Source organism: Vombatus ursinus, unplaced genomic scaffold (assembly GCF_900497805.2).
Source record: "Vombatus ursinus unplaced genomic scaffold, bare-nosed wombat genome assembly UNPS02014935.1, whole genome shotgun sequence".
In the NCBI taxonomy this organism is placed as follows: domain Eukaryota; kingdom Metazoa; phylum Chordata; class Mammalia; order Diprotodontia; family Vombatidae; genus Vombatus; species Vombatus ursinus.
In genome coordinates, this window is record NW_020954713.1 from 230,336 (window position 1) to 240,660 (window position 10,325).

The window sequence follows — 10,325 nt, forward strand, 5'->3', positions numbered from 1 at the left end:
AATCTACTTTCTTTTTGGCTACTGACAAAGCTGTCTCAGTTCCCTTTGGCAGGGAGTCACCAACCACTACTCATCCTCTGTTCTTCCTCTAGCTAATCTTTTATTGGATAATCTTTCACCTAACAACATCTCTTCCACTTGTGCTCTTGGGACCTGAGGGCTGGAAGGAAACTTAGAGGTCATATAGCTCAATCTCCTTACGTTACCGATAAGGCCTATCCATGTTGAGGCAGTATGTGTAGAGTCATAGAAATAATGCTGGGCCTGTAGTCAGGAAAGACTTGGATTTGAAACCCACCTCCAGCTCAAGATTCCTTTGAAGTTTAACCATTTAACAAGTTTCCAGTTAGTTTTTAACTAGCTGAGTGTCCATAAGCACTCAATCAATTAAGGAGCATTTATTAAGTGCTGCTATGGCCAAGCACCATGCTAGGCACTATAGATACAAAGACAAAAATAGCAATGCTCAACCTCAAGGGGCTTACACTCTATTGGGGAGTCACATTCCTAAGCCTGTTTTCTCATCCATAACATGGTATTAATATTACCTCTATCATACCTACCTCACTGGGCTGCTCTAAACCTCAAATAACCACCACTACCACCACAATAACAATAGCTAGCATTTATAAATTGATTTGAAGTTTGCACAGGGTTTTAAAATATTATCTCATTTGATCGTCACAACAGCCCTGGGAGGTGGATGCTGCCATTGTCTCCATTTTACAGATGAGAAAACCAAAGCTGAGAGAGGTTTAGTGACTTAAGTCACACAGGGTCTGAGGCTGGATTTGTACTCAGGTTTTCCACTGTGTCATCTAGCTGCCCTGAGATAACATATGTACAGTGCTTTGCAAATCCTAAAGTGCTTCATAAAAATCAGCAACTATTATGATTAAGTGATTTTCCCCTTGGTTACACAGCTAGTAAGTGGTAGAAACTGAATTCAATCCCAGGCCCTAATCCAAAATGCTCTTTTATCAATTATCCTCTGGCTTTTCAGCATCATTAGTCTCTGTCTCAGTTCCCCTTCATTTATTATTGGAATAGCTTACATCTCCAAGACCTTATACTTAATTAATACCCAAAGGCTCAGTTTTGCCTCCTTCCTTGGACTGGAACCTCTGCCTCAGTTCAGGTCAGCATTTAGAGGATTCTCAAACACTACAGTTTAGTATCTGGTCTAGTCTGACTCTCCCCTATATCTCCACTTACCTCCATTAGCAAGGAAAAGACAATTAAAACATTTTAGGATCATAGAATCATGGATTGAGAGCTGGAAGGGATATTAGAGATCATTAGGTCCAACCTCCTCATTTTACCAATGAGGAAACTGAGGCCCAGGGAGGTTAAATGACTCATCGTGGGTCACCCGGGTAGCGTCTGAGACAGGATTCGAAACCGAAGTCTCCCTGAATCTTAAGACTATTCTCTCTTCTTTAATGTCTTCTCTAATTTCACTTTCATCTGCTTCACCTGAATTTCTCTGCGCTTGGCCTGGACAGTAAGCAGCATAAATCATGTCCTCACCTGCCAAGACCACCTGGGGCTCTAGCTTCACTGACTTTTTTTTTCCTTTCAGATTTGCCCAAACCATTCTCTTCTTTTCCATTTTCTTTCATTTTGGCTTCCATTTCTCTGCTTGTTTCTTGTCATCCTCTTCCTTCAAAACAGCTCGTTAGTCTTTGCACAATTCTGCTACCATCGGCTCTTTGGCCTCCATCTGGGTCCTGTATCGATTATATCATAAGAACACAATGTCAGAGTGGTCCTAAGAGCTTTAGATTTTCTTCTGATGTCAATTTCATAGTACCACCCTGGCTCTTACACTGGAAGTTTCTTTCTCAGTAAGAAATTTCATCTGCCTTAAACTTAATAAGCAAGGAACTCACTTTTGAGAACCCATGACTGAGCAAACAATTCTAGTCTACTTGCTCATTGAACTACCCTGCTACATAATCAGAGCCTGTGGACTATAACTGGACAGCACCAGGAGAAGCTTGAGCTCAGGGCTCTTAGATTACATTGGATATGTGGGAAGTATTAGCAACTTGGTATAAGCTCGTTATGTATTGTTAAAATCGTTAACTGGTATTAATTTTTTTTATTGGGTTTCAGCATGAAAGGAACTGGTGGAAGGAGTAACCAGGAACACAGGGAAGGAGTGCTGGCAACAAGGGGTAGGAATGTCAAAAAGTTGACAGGATTAGCTAGGGGAAGTCCATCTGTTGGGTTGGGCATCGAATGAAGTTTCTTCTAAACGAGGAGAACTCAAATGCACATCCTACTGGCTTGTCTTTCTACCAACCCCTACCCAATGCTCTAACTGTCCAAAGAAAGCCAGCTCTTCCCAGTTTAACCAGTCTGGCCTGGTCCTGGCACCAGGTATCTGAGTTGGATTTCTGCCCGCTGTGGGGCTGCCTTAAGGAAGGGGCACACCAACTCGGCCAGGAAACCATCACCAACTTTCCTTAAGACTCAAGGTCCTGCATGGGCCTAAAACAGACAGCACAGAAGCCCTGGGCTCCACTGTTCTTCCTGAATTGTGTGCATGAAGCAACAATGGTCTCCCCCATTTCCATGGGAAAAATCCCTTCTAGGAAAACGTGCCTGACTCCAAGATGTTGTAATCTGAAAGTGGCGACTGCTTCATGAGGAATCCACTGATGAGTGCAGCAAACAGCTGGAAAACAAGGAGAAAGTAAGACATCTCTATCCTCCCCTCTATCTCCCCCTCCAACCTGGAGGAAAAAAAAGACAGCAGCCTGTTGGCAAGCCCTGTTTACTTATAAATATCACCCCAACCTCCTCAGGAGGCACTCTATACACAGCAAGAACAACCTGGTAAGAGTGGGGAATTTTCCAAATTCCCCAATGCCATCTTTTCTTAAGACCCAATATGGGGACCACCCATGCAAATGAAACAAAGGTGGTCTGGTAGAGTGACAAAAATGTACTGGCTATGAGGTCAGACGACCAAGATTCAAACTCCTGCTATGCTACTCACTACCTGTGTAACCTTGGGCAAGTGACTTAACCTCTCTGAACCTCAAAGTCACTATCTATAAAATGGGTCTTAGGTGATCTCCACGGTTTCTTCCAGCTCTATCCTCTGATCTCTGAACTAAAAGACCTAGGAAGTAACACCAATTTAATATAAAAATAATTACAAAACAAAATTTTGTTGAAGTTTAACCTTTCAACAAATTACCAATTAGTAATTATTACCTTTATTAACAGATAACATTTATATGGCACCTTAAGGTTTACAGAGTTTTATACACACACACACACACACACACACACACAGACAAAGATATATGTGTGTACATACATATATTTACATACAGAGAGAGATCTATAGATAGATCTCCCTATATAGAGAGTTACATCTATCTATATAGGGAGATCTCTCTCTGTCTCTGTCTGTCTCTCTCTCTCTCCCTCCCTCCCTCCCTCTCTGTTTTAAAGTGGGGGTTGAGAGCATCATGGTTGGATCTGTGATGTAAAATCAGAAAGTAAAGACATCAAGTCTTCTTTCAAGAAGCTTGCAGTATGATCAAATATATATGACTTAGAATCAGAAGGACTGATTCTAAACAGCGAAATTTCAAACAGCCCAAGCCAGAGAAGGCATTGGGAACAACGTCGGTCCTCATCTCTGATGTGAGAAAGATGTGTCTCCCTCAGGCACTCACCTCCAGAACCAGAGCCCCGATACAGCACCAGAACATGTGGCTGAGAACAACCTTCCGAAGCTGCTCCAGCTTTGGCAGACACCCCTAATCAAACAAAAAAACAGCTACAACAGCTCACAAATCTACTGCCTTTGATGCTTTCTAGAAGACTGGAATAAATATTATTAACCTATTTTAAGTTGAATCAGAGTGGAATAGTGGACAGATTGTTGGACTTGGAAGGAAGAAGATCTGGGTTCAAATCTCACCTTTGACACTTATTAGGTATTAACCCTGGACAAGTCATTGAATCACTCTGGGGCTCAGTTTCTTCATCTGTAAAAGGATGGAGTTGGGACTAATTTGGTGACATCAAATTCAAATAGAAGCTGCTCCCTTTAGGCTGCATGTTGACTCAGAAAACCACAAATTAACATTATCTATGTTGTACTGTATCTTTATTTATTTATTTAATTCAGTCACTCAGTAGCAGTGTGACCCTGGGCAAGTCATTTAACCTGTTTTTGCCTCAGTTTCTTCTACTATTAAATGGAAAAATAATAGCACTTACCTCACAGGGTTATTGTGAGGATCAAAATTTGATAATATTTGTTAAAAAAAAAGTGCTTAGCACATAGTAGCTGGCATATAAATGTTTATTCCCTCCCCAAGTATGTGGTGGAGACAGAACTCAAACCCAGGTCTCCTGGTTCATTATCTAGGGTTCTTCCCACGGTAACACACTGTCTTTGGAGTTGTTAACTTGTTTAACCTGTAATACACTTATTTTATTGGGTTTTAGCATAAAAGGAGCAGGTAGAGGGAGTAACTAGGAACACAGGGAAGGAGTGATGGCAACAAGGGGTGGAAATGTCAAAAAGTTGAGAGGATTAGCTAGGGGAAGTCCATCTGTTGGAGAGAGGAACATTACAGCCTTTGCCCAGGGATTGGTGATTTGGCCCATATAACGCATCAGCTACAAAAATAAGTCCAGAGTTATAAAGTCATTTGATTAATATACAAATATGGAATTCACAGAGAAACATCTCCCTTCCAACCTCAGTTGAATTCAATGAATTTTTTCAGAGTGTGCTGTATGAAGAATACAGTGCTAGCTGAAGGAGTTTCAGGTGGTTTTCTCTTCTTATCCCACTGATAGAGGTTTCAGTTCTTTCTACCTTCTATGAGCAAGATTCCAAGCATAAGCCTTTGCACACAGTAGGGTTTCTCCCACTCCTTACCTCAAAGCCCCTGTACCTAAAAAGAGGCATTCACCCTGAAGATACCCAAGGGCCATGCCCAGAGATGACACCGAGGCAGAAAAGCCTGGTGTTGTCTCTTTCCTGTATTGGGGGGGGAAGTAGGTTGGATGTCAAAGAGGCAGTATATGCTGTGGAACCCTGGACTCAGCATTTAAAGAGAGGCAAGTTCAGATCTTATACTTAATGAATAATAGTTGACATTTATAGAGTTAACGATAGCCAGGTATTATTACCCTCATTTTGTTGATGAGGAAATCTCGACTCAGATAAGTTAACAGGTCCCACAGCTAGGAAGGGTCAGAATCTAGAGTCAAACCCAGGTCTTCCTAAGCTTAAGTCCTTCCCTCCTTCCACTGCAACATGCTGTACTCATTGATTAAGTGTTGCATCCATAGTCCTCAGTTTCCTCTTCTGTAACATGGAAATAAAACCTATAGTAACTACTTCACAGGGCAGTTGTGAAGGTTTCAAACCCAAAGCACTTTGTGAACCCCGAAGCACTATGTAAATGGAAGCTATTACTAAGGATAACCCCACCCTTCCCATCGCTCTGGCAGTTACCTTCTGATACAATTGCTGAGAGGTGCTCAAGTCACCAGTGCAATTCGAGAAGATCTTCTGACAGCAGCTCGTAGGAGCAGAAAAGTGGCCCATCACCCTCCAGTCTGTGTAATTGTGAATCCCACAGCACTGCAGCTGGGAGAGACAAAGGGACCACAGGGAGCTTGAGAAGGAGCCTTGGAAGGTGGCTCTCAGGGGGTGAGAGTCAGGACCTACAACCTCTCTGTTCTCTCTCTCCACCAGTGACTGTCTTCCCTCCCCCACCCCCCCACATGAAGCCATACGTATATACACATATTCCCTGCCCCCTTTTCCCTCCCCCTAACTCCCATCAGAGGGCTCTCTGTGTCTCTCTCCCTCCTCATTCCCAGGCAGGAACAATGTAGATACTACTTTGCTCAATGGCCTCATCCAGGAGTGGTGACATAAGGATAGTGGGCAGGCTGAAGACCAGATAGCAACAGACCCATAAGTCCTCTCTGCAGAAGAAGCCGGGGTGCCAAATTTCTTTTCTAGGCTCACCTTTTCTTGGAGTCTATCAACAGCCTTGGTCTTGGGGTCAGACTGGTTTCCATACTGATGGAGGAGATCGTCCAGCACGTGTGTCTCCCAATCTCTCTGTCAGTGACAGAAGCATCCACATTTTACAAAAGGAGAGCAGGCCCAGGTCTGCCAACAGCCTGTCCTCAGGGATAATGGTAGTGCCTCCCTCTCCCCACAGGACCAGTGAGCTTTCCCTCCCTTGGGGTCCTTTTCTGTATTCTATCTAGCTCATCAATGTCTTTCCTAAAATGTGGCACCCAGAACTAGACACACAGTACATCAGAGGTGGCTAGAGCCTTATCATCTCCCTCCTCCTAGTCACTGGTCCTCTCTCGATACAGCCTAGGATAGAATTAGCCTTTTGGATTGTTGTGTCCCACCTCTGACTCACATTGAGCCTGTGAGCCATGAAAGCCCTTAGATTTATTTTCAGGCACACTTTTATTTATTTTCACATTGCCGCCATTTTGTGAATATGAGTTTTAGAACCCCAGCACAGGACTTAACAGTTATCTCTATTAAATTCACTTTTAATGGATTCAGCTTATTGTTTCTTGTTTGACAAAAAATCCATTTAAAAAAAGTACACAAAATAAAGGGGGTTTAGCAGTCCCACTGGGCTCCTACCCACAAAAGATGTTACTGCTGACAAGAAAAGACCTGTTTGTATGAAAATACACATAGCAACACTATTCATCAGAGCAAAAAGTTGGAAAGAATCTCCTGATTCCATCATTCAAGGCTCTTCATACATTGACGGTAGCTTATTTTTTTGTCTTATGGCACAGTATTCCCAATTCCATCCTCTACATTGCAGACAAACTAAAATCCCTAATCTCCTCCCACCTTCTCCTACCTCCATGCCTTTGCAAAGGGCGCCCTCAGATTTGGAATATGCTCATAAAATCATCAACTTTGGGCTAGAAGGGATCTTAAAGATCAGCTAGTCTAAGTCCCTCATTTTTTTTTCTTTTTGGTAAGGCAATTGGGGTTAAGTGACTTGCCCAGGGTCACACAGTTAGTAAGTGTCAAGTGTCAAGTGAGGCCGGATTTGAACTCATGTTCTCCTGACTCGAAGGTCGGTGCCCTATCCACTGCGCCACCTAGCTGCCCCTAAGCCCCTCATTTAAAGATGAAAAAAGTGAGGCCCAGCTGAAGAGACTCACCCAAAGTCTCCCAATAAATAAATGGCAGAGCCAGCAGGTGAACCCAGCTTGCTGGACCCCAATTTCAACTTATTTTCCACTGTACCAAAGTGGCTCTTGGTACCCTTTTCAGCAAAGACCCAGAGTCTGGCATTTTATGACCTGATAAACTCTGGGTTGCAAGTAGAGATGTTGACTCCAACCCTCTTATTTGACGGAGGAAGAAACTGAGGACCAGAAATGAGAAGCAACTTGCCCAAAGTCACACAGCATATTAGTGGAAGAACTAAGATTAGAACCAAGGGAAGCATTGGAGCCAGCCCCAAATGATTATTAAATCTCCAGGGTGAGAGTTTATACCTCTGAAATTGCCAGCATTACAAATCAGGGCTTGAGGGATCGTTTTGTTGATTGTCTCTTTTTTTTCTTTTTTTGGTTAGGCAATGGAGTTAAGCGACTTGCCCAGGGTCACACAGCTATTTAGTGTTATGTGTCTGAGGCCAGATTTGTGTTGATTGTCTAGACTTAAGAAAGTGATGGAGAATGTCAATAATGTGGATTAAATTAGAAAGTAGCATACATTTATTCTTTCTTCTTTCCTTCCTTCCTTTTTTTCCCCTCCCTTTCTCTCTCCCTCTCTCTTTTTGTTGACAGCCATTTGCTAAATATTTACTAGCACATCCATGATGAGAACTCAGGTCTCCTGCTTGCCTATCCAGGGATTTTTTTTTTTTAAGCAATTGGGTTAAGTGACTTGCCCAGGGTCACACAGCTAGTAAGTGTCAAGTGTTTGGTCTGAGGCCGGATTTGAACTCAGGTCCTCCTGACTTCAGGGAGGGCACTCTATCCACTGCACCACCTAGCTGCCCCTATAAAATTTTTTTTTTTGGCTAGGCAATGGGGTTAAGTGACTTGTCCAGTGTCACACAGCTAGTAAGTATTACGTGTCCAAGGTCACATTTGAACTCAGGTTCTCCTGACTCTAGGGCCAGTGCTCTATCCACTGCATCACCTAGTTGCCCCTCTATCCAGGGATTTTCCTATGGACCAGGAAGTCACCCTTACAAAACATAGAATTATGCATTCTCCATATGCTTGAATGAGTCCATCTAGCTCAACTCCACCATTTGCGTATGAGGAAACTGAGGTCCAGAGAGATTAAATAACTCACCCAGGACAAGGCCAGGGCCTCTGACTCTGATCCAAATCCAGCATCCTTTCTACTGTTCTGGGCTGCCTCCTCTTCTTTTAAGTCTCAGCTCCAGCTCTGCCTCCTCCATTGAACTTGCCCTGCTCCTCCAACTGAAAGTGATTTCTCCCTCCTCAAGCTTTGCCAGAATATTTTATCTACCTAGCTCTCCTTTGTTCAGATTATTTTCTACTTTGCAGGCCACAGGTCATGCACATGAAGGGATGCCCTTTGGGTCAATTTTCAGACATGCTGTACCTTGGAGTCAGCCTGAGCCCTCAGCCTTGTCATCTCAGAAGACATCAACAATAGCTCTTCCCCAGTGTCTCTCCAACTCTCCCAGAATCCTGCAACTGGAAGGAAGCTCAATCCCTGCCTAAGTAGAATCCCTTCCATAATATTCCCAATAATTGATCCCCCACTTTCCACTGGAAGCTCTCCAGTGGTGAGGAGCTCACTCTCTCTGGAGGCAATCTGTTCCACTTGTGGACAACTGTGAGTGTTAAGAAGTTTTTCTTTATACCCAGGTGCAACTTGCCACTCCTCAGCTCAGGATAACGGAATCTACAGTTTTAGAGTTGGAAGGGACCTCAGAGATCACCGAGTTCAACCCTTTCATGTTACATACAAAAAACTGAGACCCAAGAAGTTGAATATCTTGCCTCATCACTCTAGCTCTGCTCTAGGACCAAATAATATGGCAACCCTTCAAACACCTGAAGACAATGAATAATAATGATGGCTGATATTACCATAGTGCTGCAGGGTTTGCAAAGTGCTTCGTGGACATTAACCTTATTGGATCCTCACAACCTACTATTATCCCCATTTTATAGATGAAGAAACTGAGTTTAAATGATTTGCCCAGGATCACAAAGCTAGTAAAACACTAACTTCTTGAGGGTAGGAATTGAATCATGTTTCATCTTTGCATCCAAAATAACTGGGTCTTCTATACAGTAGGCACTTAATATTTAATGCTGAATTGAGTTTCTAACCTCAGCTGTTAGATGGGAAATGGGACATAAGGAATGTACAGCATACGAAGAATGCCTAGGCCTGGTAATGACCCATAAGACTTCATTCCCAGGGACATTTGGTGGACATAGGAAAGGGTACAACTTGTCAATTAATAAGTATGCATTAATTACCCAGCATGATATGATGGAAAGAATACTGGCTCTGGGATCAGAGAATTTGGAATCATATCCCACCTTTGACACAGATTAGCTGTGGGATCCTGGGCAAGTCACTCAACCACTCAACTACCAGCCTTAATTCCATATCTATAAAATCAGGGGGTTGGACTATATGGCTTCTGAGGTCCCTTCCAGTTCTAGACCTGAGATCCTCAAAGCCCCCCAACATGCTTAGGCCATTTTCATACCCCTAGGAGCCACCTCTCAACTTCTTTAGGCCCGGACCCAAATAATTGTTGTTGTTCAGTCATTTTAGTTGTATCTGACCCCTTGTGACCCCATTTGGGGTTTTCTTGGCAAAAATACTGGAGTAGTTTGCCATTTCCTTCTCTAGCTCATTTTACAGATGAGGAAACTGAGGCAAACAGGGTTAAGTGACTTGCCCAGGGTCACACAGCTAGGAAATGTCTGAGGCCAGATCTGAACTCAGGTCTTCCTGATTCCAGGCCTGGTGCTCTATCCACTGTGCCACTCAGCTTCCCCTGAACCCAAAAAGCAGTTGTCTAAAATGAAAGCTACAGAAGGCCTGGTCCTTTCTATAGGAGACTTACCTGGCAGGAGGAGGTGCGTGCCAGGACAGCAGAGGAGGCTTCCATGCAAAGCAGAACCACGACCCCATATAGAAACTGAGAGAGAAGATAGGGGAGAAAGCACAAGGCTGTTTAGTGGGAATATGGGGGCACTAACCCTAGCCAAGGCACAACACACAGGTTCCTCTAAGAGGGAGGGGGAAAGGGCAGAAAGGGCGA

General features: G+C 43.4%; 1 pseudogene; it reads right to left on the reverse strand.

Moving 5' to 3' along the window:
* Window positions 1–861: 861 nt before the first annotated feature.
* Window positions 862–10,325, reverse strand: part of LOC114029567 — a 19,222-nt pseudogene continuing 9,758 nt past the window's right edge.